This window comes from Emys orbicularis, chromosome 14 (assembly GCF_028017835.1).
Source record: "Emys orbicularis isolate rEmyOrb1 chromosome 14, rEmyOrb1.hap1, whole genome shotgun sequence".
In the NCBI taxonomy this organism is placed as follows: Eukaryota; Metazoa; Chordata; order Testudines; family Emydidae; genus Emys; species Emys orbicularis.
The window spans coordinates 22,942,742-22,957,882 of NC_088696.1; positions in this window are offsets into that span (position 1 = coordinate 22,942,742).

Genomic DNA, 15,141 nt, shown 5'->3' on the forward strand with positions numbered 1-15,141 from the left:
AGTTCCTTCATAGGCATGAACTTCTAGTTAACACAGGGGTCTCTGTCATTGGGACAGTCCTAAATCTTATGGTCCATTTTAGGAGCCTTCAAGAGGCACCTGGTGAAGATGCATAATTAGAAGTGGGTGTGAAGGCTGCAAGCTAACCTGTGCTACAGGAGCTACGTGTACCAGTGTTGTATTTACTGTGACTGTTATAATAATAAGTTGCAAGTGAAAAGCTCTTTTTTCCTTAGAATTGTGTTGTGCCTTCTCTGCAGTGGGCCCATGACAATAGCCTAAATAAAATAATAACTTCAGTTATAATCCATGCACAATTGCTGGCCCTGTCGTGAGCAAAAAATACAATTTTCAAAGTATGCCACTGTGTGCTAAATTATGTGGGATGTTTTATAAAGTGAATTAATATCCACGAGGGACTGAGCTGAGATCATCAAACTCATTTCACATCAGACAACAAATTAAGTCACCCCAGGGACGCAGTACATGAAATGTCAGCATGCTATCAGGCAACCTACCTCCCAATAAGGTAGATTTCTTTAAGCAAAATATTAACTATGTTGCTTCTATTGTTTTTATTCACCACATAATGAAATGCTACTTCTGTTTTTACCCGATGATAGACATATAATTTTCAGGCCTTCAGTTCATGTCATAATACGAACAATTTGTATGGCAAATAGTGCCAATCTATAAACCCCTACACTGTTTCCTAGCTTTTGCACACAAAAATTCAATCCTTTCATTTCACCATAGTAGTAGAAATAATCATAATTTTTGATGCTCTGAAATGTATGCATATTTTGGTTAGTTTTTTGTAGTTAGAACAAATAAAATGAACAAACCCCAGACTGTTTGGTTGTTCCAATTTTTAAAATAAAAATCAAATATTAACCAAACTATGTGAAAATCAAAGTCCCTAAACTGTACAATACAAAATGTATTCTTAATACACTTGAACAATAACACATGCTGTGTTCCTACACTGGAATAACATCATCCATATGAATCCTAGGAATTTAGTATATCTGACAGTTTCTCTCAACCACCCATAACATTCTTTCCTGTCTCATTGTAGCTGGCAAAAGAGAATTCTATAATTGAGTGGTACAGAACATGTGCCCTCCCTGCTAGAAGATGACAGATGGATTATAAAAACTTCAAAGCAGAGCATTTGGAGCACCAGGGGAGAGATAGTGGGTATTTGAACTCTCAGTCTTTACCCAGGAGACAATGGCACTCTGACATGGTGCATATATCAAGGAATGGTGTAACTAGATAGACATAATCTTTCTTTTCAGTAAGTATTTAACATTCTGTTACGAACAAGTTTCAGCCTAGCTAAAGTGCAACTCATCTTAATACTAATCATCATAGCCTGAAAGGCTACATGCCCCCTTTTTTCAATTTCGGTTAAACTGTTTCTTCATAAAACTGATTTTTGAAGAACAGAGGCAAACTTTACGGTTTAGGGAGGGGGGGTGTTTTTGTTTTAATTAAATTTACACTAGGACTTAATATTTGCATATTTGTAGATGAATCTGTTTGCTTGTTCAAATTCTTATTCTTGCTGTCTGTACTGTAAGTAGGTGCTCTCAAGCATAGCTTACATGCCACATGTTGCTGATCACCCACTAAATAGTTGGTAAAGCTTCCATATAATTATTAGTATCTCTAAATCCCGTCTAACAATATGGACACAACACTAGAAGACACAAGTCCCACCAAAGAATTAGTCCGACCACCTCCCGATGTTATACCACATTCATGGCAGAAGAACAGGATGCCATGTATATTATGATAAACTACCATTTGAAAAAATAGCCTTAATCTTTCTGCATCTCTAAAATTCTTGGTAGAAACATATAAAGTCTTAGAGAATTCTAATTACACCAAAGGTATCTTTAAAACTTCTAAAAATTAATGATAATTGAATCAGAAATACAAATTTTCTAAATCATTAGCTCCCCATATATATGGCTTTCTGCAGTATCCTTAAATTGTTCATCAATTTATTTTACTGTTCTTGTTTACAGCCATTGCCCATGATTTATTAAAAAATGACTTGTTCAGATGGTTTATAAAAATGCATACCACATATTGTAGGTCACACGTGAAAATGAGCTTGAATGTCTCATTTGTCTGGATCACAAACATACACACACACACGATTTGACACAGTTTGTCGTCTCTGTATAGGTGAGGCCCAGGTCTAGAATATGAAGGGCATTATTGCAGGTCAGAATTGAGGGGTACTTGCAGAACTATGTGTGGGAAAGCTTGCATAACATCCACACCATGCCAAGTTCAAGGCATTGTTATTAGTCCTTTTAATGAACACCATATTCACACAACATATTTTTAAAATATGCTGCATATTATAAGTAGAAAGAATTCAAAACTAAACAATCAGAAGATTCTATATTGCTGCAAGAATGCCACACGCTGACTATCCTCATTCTCCTGTTAAACACATTTAATAAAGAAACTTGCAAGCAATTTGAAATACTTGATCCTTTTACTGTACAGCTGGAACTGCAAAAACTGGAAGAGAATTAGGCTTTGGTTTTTAAGTAGCAAGTAAAAACATAGTATAAAGATAACATACTGAAAAACAAAAGTAACTAAATCTGCAGCTGTGTTAATATAAAATGACATAACTGTAAGTATCTTCCAACTATATCTGTAACATGCTCCTCCGTACTTCTTGTGTTATAGCTCTATAACTAATAGCACTGTGGTGAACTCGCAAGTCGTCTACTAATGTATATTCTTTCCTACACAGAACATTAATCCCAGTCTCTAAAAGAGGGGAAGAGGTAGAAAATTGTGGATCTTTGAGAGAGGCCTGTTTTAAGAAACCCTTTTTATAAGTGCATTTTCATCTTTTCTTTTTTCAATGATCTTCTGCCATATTGGAATGTAAACACCACAGGAATAGACAGAATCTCAAATTAAAAATTTGGATGCCTTTCTTTAGAAGTAAGCTTCAAAGAATGTACATCCCAAACATCATAGTGATTCAACAAGCTAGGGAGCTAGCTACTGCATGTAAAACTGCATAGGTCATACCTATTACTTACTACCAGTTGGTTCCTGAATTACTACTAAAATAAACACAAAGGAAATATTTTTATATCTTAGTATATTTGGTAAGTGGTAATATCAGGGACAGTAATGATACTTTAATGAAAAAGAGGAGTTCAACAATGGCACTAGTGTATTTACATGGTGCGTTTTTTAAAATTAGCACCAGCGGGGCCTTGTTTCTCTTAGTAGCATCTACCATAGTCATCAATGCAAGTGTACAGGAAAGGTATGTCTTATTTCCTGGTGCAATTGTGCAGACTATAATAACAGTAAACACACAAAAGATCAACAATTGTGGATGGAAAATCTTTGATTTAATGAACTGTCAACTTGTCCATCATAACGTTACCCAATCTAAAACTGCCAAATCCGGACAAGCTCTTTGATGATATAAAGCAGGCAATAGGTTTTGTTCAAAATGGAAGAGATTGCTGCCATTAAAAAGATGCTAACACTAACTGCCACACATTTGTTAGATAATAGCTTGATTTTTCTAGGAGAATAGCCTTCTGCAAAAAAGAAAAAAGAAAAAAAGGACATTTAATCAGAGTGATACATGACATCCAAAAACTGAAATCAAAAATTATGGCATGAGCTAAAAGCAAGTTGTCTTCCTGAAGGCAGAATACTGAGACATCTTTAAGATTAATTCTGTGAGAGAATTCAGAAAGTCAAATGCCGAAAGATATTGAAAATACATTAATTATGCACAACTAAGGATCTAAGAGAGGTTAAACCCCAACTTGGCAGAAAATTGAATCCTTTTATTTGATAGACACAACATTACTATGGGCAAAGTTTGTAACACCTCCCTGAATCTACCAATAGAGAAATAAGCTGCAAAACAAAGAAACTGAAGATTTAGCTGTTCAGGTATCATCCTGCAAGGAAATTAAATCTAATAGGTATTGTGGATAACTGCTTCTTGCAACAACCCGTGGCAGAGGTCAAACATCAGACCTATCTAGAGCAATTGTCCATCTTGTTCTAACAACATTCATAAACAACTTTCTTAACTTATGTGGAATTTGAGGCAAAGTGACTCTCCACTATTGCATCTGATGACTCTCTCAGGAACAACATGCGTCCGAAGAAGTGGGTATTCACCCACGAAAGCTCATGCTCCTATACGTCTGTTAGTCTATAAGGTGCCACAGGACTCTTTGCTGCTTTTACAGATCCAGGCTAACACGGCTACCCCTTTGATACTTGGTATCAGGAACAACTGTCATTCATGTGCATTAACTTTCTCTGTCACCTTAAGTACTACTATCTTTGGAAGGCATGCTAGTCTTCCTTCTCCAGTGTACCCTTTCCAGGTTTATTAGAGCAGAATTTTATTCCATTAAATTGCTTTTGTGTTTTTTTTTTTCTAATGCTGTTCACCTTAGCTTTCTTCTTGATTTTTTTTCTTTATTTTGATATTTTAACTATTAACACCAAAATGCTCAACATTTTGGGTCCCCAACTTTGGCTACCTATGGTATTATTGCCAGAGGTGCCAAGCACCCATATTTCTCACTGATTTCAATTCCAACCTTGGCACTCAACACCTCCTAAAATCAAGCTTTAAATGTCTCGAGTCAGGCATCCAAAAATGGAAATATCCCAAATTAGTGAACACTTTTGTAAATATAAATCTAATTTCTATTTACTTGAGCTATTTGAGCTATTTGATTAAATTATATCCAAGACTACTTAAATGAAAGACAATAAATTCTGCACAGTTGACAAATAGACACTTGGTTTATGAGGACCACCAATTTGCCCAATTCCAAAGCAAAGAAATGGCTACTGGATGATTTTCATAACCACTAAATGAGAAACCTTTGAGGAAAATGAGGTTCTTAGTCTACTGAGGACCAAGTTAATGCCAAAGGATAGACTGGGATTTTATTCATGTTCAAATCCACTCCCTTTAGAAACCAAATGGTCGGACATTTCTCATCTCAAGAAACTAAGGGCTGCCTTTGGAACCTTTAAGAAGCTGGGTACCAAACTTTTCTTTTAAGCAACAACCGCTATGCTGCTGGAAGAATTCTGTGTGATCCTCTCCTAATCCAACACTGATCCAAGAATACTTTGGACAACCTGTAACATGAAAGGTATTATTCTTTCTGTACATAACTAGTATAATCTCAGATGTGGCAAACTTCTAACATTCTTTTGCCAAACTGCCAGCCAAGTTATCCTGAAATGGGATGGAGAATGAGAGTACCAAAAGAAATGCTTATGAACAAAGGAGCTGAAGAGAGAGCATTTAAGCAGTGTGAAGTGTGTCTGCAACTCTGGCCTCCTTGGTCATTCCGAGGCCTCGAGGAGGAAAGAGAGGATATTCATGAGGGAATATATGGATGTGATCATGCAGGCTGCTCCTAGTTGTGACATGGAGAGAAACAGCACATCCTGAGAATGTAATTCTGTCCTCACACAGCTGGCCAGTTCTTGACCTCCATTTTGGTCCTTTTGTGCTGCATCTGCAATGCAAATGAGCCAGAAAGCTGTTTTAATGGGGTAGCATAGGATTCCTTCCATGTTTGGGACATGCTAGCATAACCCATTGTGCAGCGTGTTACCTGTCACAGCAACAGCACCTTTTCCTTAAGCTATATAAACTCATGCTTTTGGCTCTGGAGGTGCTTGTTCAATTCCCCAAGTCAGTCAAGATGGCAACTGTCATGTTGGAAACAGAAGGTGGTTCAAGTGTAGCATGTAAAGGATCTCCTCCTCCTGTCAGCTCCTAGTATGAGGAATACTGCATAAACAGAAGGCCCTTTTGGCCTACTAGAACAAAAAATCAGGACTCTTTGAAGAGTAGGTTACTTCAGGTGCCATCTGGTAGTTTATATGCACAATCACCACCACATATAGTTGGAACAGATGTCATGTTGTCAGCTCCTATCTGACCACCCTGAGTTCTAGCAAACCAATATACAGTTTTCTTTGGAGACCTCACTCCTTCAATAACTCTGTTTTCTGTGTGTGAACTTCTCATCCTGTCAGTACCAAGTGAGAGCTAATTTGGTTCTGAGCCTACAGAGGGAAGCATTCCAGAATGCCTTCTTGGTGCAGACAATACCCCAGTAATCTTTTACCTACCTTCAGGCAGGCTTCTCAGAAAATACAACTCCTTTGAGTACCAGGTTTGTGGTTGTCAGCAGGAGCTGTTGTAGAAGATAGAGGCATAATCAGAATCAAGAGACCACTCAACACTGTACTCTGGAATATGGAGAAACACAACTGGGCATTTTTGTAAACCAGACGTTCATAGATTTTTTTAAGGCCAGAAGGGACCATTATGATAATCTATTCTGACCCCCTGCATAGCAGGCCAAAGAATTTCATTAAGTGATTCCTACATCAAGCCCATAACTTCTGGTACAGCTACAGCATATTTTTTAGAGAAACAGAGTCTTGAACTTGAAAACTGAATATTGCATCCCTTTGCTACACTGCACATATAGCATAGAACACAAGTGCAATGGAAGCCTGAAGAGTGCAACAGTATGTCTGCTGACTGTATTTTCAAATTCTTGAGGTCTATCAGGGGATAGCTGGTTCAAGGGCAGAAATGCGCTATGCAGGACCACTATTTGGGACTTTGAGGCACTACATCAAAGAGAAACTCCGGGTTCTGTCAGCTAACAGGCATGCATTGCAGAAACAAACCCCAATAAATAAAAAACAAAGATGAAGCTGCTTCAGTCATGGAGCACTGTCTGAACCATTCTGCTCAAGGCAGGAAGAAGATTGGGAGGAAACCTGGGAGAAGGAGTCAGAGAGCACAGAAATTTAGTATAAAATGAGGTGCCACTTGCCTCTCTGAAAAGGGACAAGTTATTCCACCATCTGCACTGGTTTATCCAAATGAAAGAATTTAGTTTTTGAAATTCTAAATCCTTTTCAAATTCTCCCAGCCCAATTAGTATAGCAATTGACACATTATTTATCATTTAGACGTTTTAATGATGTTGATATAGTATTTTTCAGCAATATAGATCTCAAAGTGGTTTTCAAAGATGGACAAGAATGATTACCCTCAATTTATACAAGGGGAAACAGGCAGATAGGCCGAAGGCCTGATTTTCAAATGAGGTTTTGAAAGAAACTTCACCTTCCTTTTGCATACAATAAAACTTAGCTGCAAATGCAACAAAGAACAGGCTTGGCTTCTACTCAAGAGAGTTGGAAGATGGCAAGGAAACAGTGAAAATTTTAATATGTTTTGGGGAATGAATTTCTGGTTCCTAAAAATCTCTTAATTCAGAGAAGTTCCTATGATGGAAGACTCCTAGGTGGCCATGGATGTTATGGGGAAGAAGATAAAACTGAGCTACTTACCTCCTGGGTTGAACCACCGCTTGCTTCAAGACGTTACTCAGGTCACTTTCTCTAAGAGAACAAGGACAAAGTGAACCTGAAGAATGTCTCCATCCTTTGAATCCTCTTTGGGAAAAACAAGTTCCCAACAGCACAAGAGGCAAAAAAGGCAGAACTTGAATAGAAGGGGTGATGATCCACAATGGAGTTGGGACATATCAGTCCACTTTTCCTCCTCCTTCAGTTCCAACATTACAACAAACAGGGTTGTGAGCAGAGTGTCAATCCCTGACTGAATCCATCTGAGGCAAGTCAGAGACGAGGCCAGGAAAAAAGCAGCAGCCAGAGAACAATGCTGGTGTGAAACTGTATGTTGCCAATTGGTCCTTCTGCGTTGATTGGCATGTGCAAAGGCAGAAGAGCCCATCAGTCCAAACTAGTGGATTTCATAAGGAGACAACGGCAGTATGCAGATCATGCACATGTAGAACACTTCAGGCTGCAATCACTCCCAGCAGGAGCATTTCCTTAGTACTTGCCTACATCCGTCACTTCACACTGATACATGCTACATGCTATATTTTTATTTTTTGTTTATTGATTTTAACATTTAACAATGTCACAAATCAATTCACAGGGCTACATAATAGAAAATAAAACTTAACAATAATAAATAAACCATTTCAGCATCCTCTTAGGGAGCCCACACCAAAAGAAATCAAAATGAGAAATGAATAGCACAATGTTTGGCACAGTCACAATGAGGATACCATGTACCTGAACCCTGGCAGACTGTTTATAAATATACATCTCCTTCAATGCATTCTCCTTTCGCTGGAAGGGGCAAACAAGTGCACACTTTCTCCTTTTACATCCAGGCCTTACCACATTGTTCAAATGTATAATATTCCAGCCCTACAAGCCACTATTTTTAAGGTAATGGTGCATGGTCCTTACACTTTTAGAACCAACTCCACACTAAGTATAAATAGGTAGCTAGTTAGCCAATACTGTGGGATAATTAAGAGGGAAGAAATTGAATTCAACTGAGCAGAATAAATGGACTTTTACAAAAATATATATAAGATATTTCAGAGGTTTTAATGGGTAAGATTTTTGTGTGTTTTAAACCTTTCTGTAGCTATAGGTTCAATCATGAAAATACGTACAGTCTCATAAAATGTGTAATATTAGCATGCCTCTTCAAGTGCAAGTGAGTTGTCAATAAGACAATTAAGACAACATCAATAATACACACTGTATGTTATTATCTGCTATTCTGAATCTCAGCCTAGCCAAAGATATGTGGGAACAAAGGCTGCATCTAACACTGGCACTGACACTTTTGCACTAGTGAGTGAGATAGGCAATTCTACATTTATTTAATGGTACTGGTAAAGGAAAAAATGAATTGCCTTTAAATATAGAATAAATAACTCAGGCTAATGAAGAATGTTGCTCTGTAGAGGAGACTGTTACAATAGAAAATTAGCAATTCTGTGCTTAAATCAATCACTTAGGTCACATGATCCAAGTCAACAGAAGGACTGCGTAAGTGCTATCATTGACCTTAATCAACCAACAATTGGTGTTCAGAGATCAGAAATTCTAGGTATAAGGCCAGCCCTTTACAATTTTTAGGGATTGGCGGACATCTTATAAGCATATTCTTTCAAGATAATTGTTTTGTGAAATATATTTGATATGCTTAGATATAACATACCATATGCAAATAGCAATGGAATAAGCAAACTTCTGACAAATTTCACAATACACACACAAACACCATTTAGGAAGTGAAAACCCCTTTTAAACTATGACAGTTTTACTGTATTAAAATATATTGGAATTGTAGAAAAGTTTATAATGAAAACACTATACAATAATTGTATTCTTTGGAAATAACCCATTTGTGAACAAGGGTCTTAAAAATCTTGCTTCACAACAGTTAATTTAGAGTTTAATCCTGCAGTCCCTTTCCATTCAAAACTGCCATTAAGCTCAAAGGGAGAAAGGACCGCCCTAACATTCTTATTTATCCACTGAATGTGATTTAGGATTGAACGCAATAGATTTCCCCAGAACTAATGGACCAGATATATTCATACAATGTCATATTATTGATTTTACTTTCTTCTTCCTATTGTTTGCATTCTCTTTGGAAGAATAGATGGTTAGTTATACCGTAGATATCATTTACAATTATTATATCATTCACTGTTTCTTAATGTAAAGTGCATGCTTTGTAATTGCATTCTTTCTAATGAAAAGAGTCCCATAAGTCAAAGTGAGTCTGAGTCTAAGTCTAAATTGGTAAAACCTACTGTACACTTTGGGGGAAATGGAAGATTGAACTCTCTCTGAATTTTTGTTTGATTTTCAAATCTCTCTCTTTAAAAAATTTAATGTGGGGGGGAAAACAGAGTTCATTTTAAACACTTTCTAAACAATAAAACTATTTATATAATTGGTCACACAACAAATTTCCAGGCACTTTATAAAATGAAGACCCTATTGCACTGCAAAAATCATACTACATAGGGAGCTTTCCAGTAACTAGAAAAGAAATATTCAAAGTTATGTAGCAATAAATAATTTTAAGGCCTTTTTTTAACCTGACACTGTTTATAAAAATTTGCTGGATTTCTTAAAGGAACCATATAGATTTATTTAACCCCCATAAATTTCAACCCAGTCTGAATATTTAAGCAACTTTCTTTAAAGTGTAATAAGTCATGAGTTGGTTTTCTAATTTTTCCTCTTCACTGATTTACATTTTAATATTTTCTTTCTAAGTTACAATTATGCAAAATATGATTTGTTTTGGATGACTATTTGGAATGTTTACAATTATTTAATACAATTTACTTAACTATTTTGAAACCAAATGATGTGTTGAATTAAAAAAGGTTCAACACTAAAATTGCCTTCATATGCTCATTTCTCAGCATACTGTACTGACAGCTGAGGAGAGCAAATTTTCATTTGTGCATTGTAAATGGTGCTCCACCAGGTTGCACTGATGGAATACCTGATTTTAGAATCTTTTCACAAAAGGACAAATTTCTTTCATGAAATCAGCGCTCAATTTAGCTGTCATTACAATAGCTACTGTATGAATACAGTGAGTTTAAAACTAAAAGTCTAAAGCCATATTGTAAGCTATAAACACAGACTTTCATCTGTGGACTTCAAAGTATCATGTAGGTGGTTTAGTTCTGAGATTCCATCTAATATCTTGATAGCAATTTTTCCACTGAGATTTATGATCTCAGGAAATTTGCCTGCACACATCAGCAGCCTCCACAGAGAAATTCACATTTGGCTACAATCTACCCGCCTTAAAATAGGGTTCATCTCCAGTTCTGCAGTTCTTCGTTGTAACTACTTTAAGAGCACAAAAAAGGGTGTGGTTTAGGAGGAAACGGGCATTTAAATTTTTAGCTAAATTAAAGGTTCCAATGCTAAAATTTGAATCAAATGCAACCACTCTCATTATTTTATTTTTAAATAAATCATATTAGACTATAGTTATATACAATGTAAATTCTCTGTTAAAATATAGTGAGTTTTGAGTTTCTTTACATATTTTCGGCATAGGACATGAAGAACCAGATTTAAAAAGCTGTGCATGCAATTATTGCAACTGTTCACTCAAATCGAGCATTCACACACACATAGCCAAACAGATTTGGAAAAATCAGACCTGCAACACACAATTATCCTCTTACTTTCTATTTAAAGGGGTACTGTGCCCATATACCTTGGGTAAATAATCTGACAATTCAGAAGGTACCTCCTTGCTCTCTCTATATAGATGGGGGCAGAACAGGAACTTTGAATTCTAGAGGCATCCTCTGGAGGAGTTATTCTAGCAGAACTTCCTGTGGACTCTGTCAGAAACTTTCATCCGATCTTTTTTGGTTTCTACTCACATCTGTTGCTTTTATTTGTAGGACTGCTTGCCCCAGGAACCAGTAAATGAATAGACCCATTGCGCAGTTTCAAAATCCAGATGCCAACTGGAACCAACTGAAAACTGGCCTATAAGGCAAATTTGAATCCCTGGCCTCAAACCCACTTCTATGGTTTTCATAGCAGGTCAGATCTGAAACTGGAAGGGACTCGTGTTCCATATTGAATTCAGGCATTCTTAGGAGATTTTGGCCTACGGTGGTGGAAATCTCATCAGACTCATGAGTTTTCCACATTTTCAGGATAAAATGTCACAAAATCAGCTAACAGATATCAGGGCCATTGAATACAAGCCCTAACCCTGGTGGAGCTCGATACTCAAACCCAAACCTGATTCAAATCCAAAACACTAACTCCTCAGACCATTTCCCAGTATGATTAAATTCATATCCTACGACAATGCATTTCTCTCTATATGCATTTGTATCTCATCAGCGTGGTACCAGAGTGCTTTGTTAATCTGGACTAGTCTTCAAAACTGTCAAATTTCTGCAATGAACATTCTGGAAGTATTTTAAATCCAGGTGCATTAGAGACCACAAAAGATGAAGAGCTATGTCTCTGTTATGGGACAGGAGACGGCATTTTGTAGTGTGTATGTCACTGAAGGAAAAGATAGGACATTGTACTAGTCTCAGGCTTTGGAGGGAATTTCTCAGGCTCCAAAATCTCAGGATTTTCAGGGTGCCCCAGTGATGTGTGCCATAAGGGCTGAAAATGTCACAACCATGAAAATGACTTTCCATCAAATAGAATCAAGGCAGGGGGCAATAAGCTCTTCAGTTCCTTTTTCATGGATCCATAAGATTAAAATCTGGCCCCATTGAAATCAATGGAAATATGCCCATGACTTAAATGGGACAGGATTTCAACTTTAGACTAAGGCCAGAAGGGATCATTATGTTTATCTAGGAAACTTATGTCATAACACAGGCCATAGATTTCACCTACTAATTCATGCATCGAGCCCATAACAAGCCCATTCTTGATCCCCACTGTAGTCTGGATTCACTTAAGGACAGCGATATGTTACTTTTCGGATTTTCTTTAGATCTGTTTTATGCCCATATTTCTTTTTTCTTCATATGACAGAGGGGAAATTCTGAGAGTTGGGGGCTCAGACGCTGCAGCTTCTCACAGTGCTTATGTCACATGGCCAATAATGGACTGTGATTTGCCACATAATTTGTGCTATGCCCAACCAGTGCAAGCAGTAACATCGCATAGCTTAATGTAAGTGACCTGTCACAGCCAACAGCAGGTATGTGCCATTCCTTTCACTTCACTGAAATACATGTCACATGCTACACAATATTTCAATCCCTTTCTCATCCTCTTGCTGAGTGCAAACACAGCTTACAGAACAAAAAGCACAGCACGGGAGTTTCATGAGTTTTCTCAGTGTTGTGATACGTGGCTGCTTTGGAAAATATTACAGCAACTCGGTGTCATACGCCACTCAAGTTTCTGCTGTGAACGTGAACATGGTACAGTGCATAAAACTGAATATTCTAGTTAAGCTATGTAACTCTTGAGCTGTGCCCTCCATTAAGCATAACTGCATTATCTAATAAATAATCAATGTTCAGATGACACTCAAGAGTCCCAGCCACTAATCCTGGGCTAAATGTACCTGATATTTGCCTTATTGCCAACATTTTACACTGTGCCTGTGCTTCCATATCTGCCCCAAGGAGGTACGAGCATCACATGAAAGGTCCAGGCTCCCAGTCTGAAAGAGCCAAGGGTGCTATTAGAGAGGTGATGAGCTCAATCTGCTCTTGGACTAAAGAGCTCTCTTAGTTTTTTGGGGAGAAAGAGGTGGCTGTTTGTTGATCTCACTTCTTAGAATTTTTACAATTTTAGTTCAGTTAAATTAAATTTTTAAATATTTGGTAAAGATCTTTTTATTTTACCAAGAATTCCAAACTGAAGGGAAACTGCCCTGACTTTTATACCAAGGGCTGCAAAGAAAATTAAAATAGTAAATATTAGTTCCAAACAACCTGCAGAAGTGAGAGCTATTTTATGACTGTTGACGCCGCTGAACTTAATGAATGGAGGCTGGCATTTTCTGTTATATGGAAAATTAGTGTTTCTCTCCTCCCCTTCCCCCCATTATCTGGACACTCTGGCTACACCCTGTAATTTCCACAGCTCCCGTCCTCCACCAAATCGTCACTGTAGCACTAGTAAACATCACTCCTCCAGCCTCTCTTTGGATCCTAGCTCTCGCTCAGCTTAGATATCAGTTGACCTGATCCATAGATCCTGGCCAGGTTCCAGGTTTATCCTGTTACATGGTTTATCACCACCCTCGCTACCCTCCCTTGAATCAAGCAGCCTTACCTTCCTTATAAGCCCCCTTCCCTTCTCACTTTCCCCTTCCGTTCATGGCAAAGATCCAGATTGGGTACCAGAGAAGCATGGTTTCCTCCTCTTCCTTCCTAGGAACCACCTGAGTGACCCTGGCTTGATATCCTGGACTAAGGGGAGACTGAGGGCTATCTGACTGGCTCTGGCTTTCTGGAAGGGAGATGTTTACTGATGTCTGAATGAGTCCTAGTAGAGGATGGAGATTGTGGATGGTGTCCAGAGGAGTCCAGGTGTCAAAGAAGGAGATTACTTTTTTGTTCTATCACAAAACAAGGGAAGGTTCTATGGAATAAGTTTTAATTTATGTAAACTAAAATGTTGATTTGTTTTAAAAAGTCAGCTCCCTTGTTTCTAATACAAACCAGGATGATTCTGAAAGGTAAAATTAAAAGTGGAATTTTCCTTTAAGCTTACAAAAAATAATTAAAAAACTAAAATTCCAGTGAATTTTAAAAACAATTATACAAACATATTGGGCCTTCTAATACAATCTGGGCTACTGACCAGTGCAACAGGGGCCACAGAGAGAAAGTCTGTCCCTCAACCAGCTCCCCCAGTATGTATCCCAGCTTCTCAAATGATGGCATCCTGGGTATCTGTATTGTTTGAGGCATGCTTTTCCTGGTTTCTAATCTAAGGGCCCAATTCAGCAACAAATTTAAGCACATGCTTAACTCCATCACTATTCAGAAAAACAAGGTACATGCTTAATTCCCATCGACTTAATGCTTAAATGTGCTGATAAAAGATGGACTGCTGAATTGGGTGCTGAGAGCACAGATCTTTGAAAGGATAGGATTCATCACCTAGGTACTAACAAAGAAATGCTCAGTACAAGACCAACCAAAAAAACACAGGCGGAGTTATCGTAGTGTAATATTATGCTTCTTCACTGAATGACTTAAATAACTGAAACTCTTTTCATGAATGTGAGTCTCGTGTTTACAAAATACTGAACTCTACTCATGAAACAAAGGGTAAATAAGCATAAACTATTCATAATTTAATGAACTTGTGTTCCCCTCACAAACACAATAAAATTCCTAAGCTACAGAACAAGCAAATTTTAAAAGTTTGGTTATTATACAGCCTTCCTGTACCAAATATAAATAAAAAAGGAAAGCACAATTCCAAAAAAAGTTTAATTTAAAAGGAAAATGTAAAACAAGCCCACCGAAAAATTATTCTTTTAAATTAATTTCTTATTCACATTTTCAAAGTGCAACTATTCTATTCATATATACACACACATTATAACATACCATATAGCTATTCAAAAATATACGAACACCTTAAATAAAATACTACGGTACAACTATAATTAATACTAGTTACATACTCCTCTACTCACTAGCCAATCTCCATCTGCACCTCCTTCCA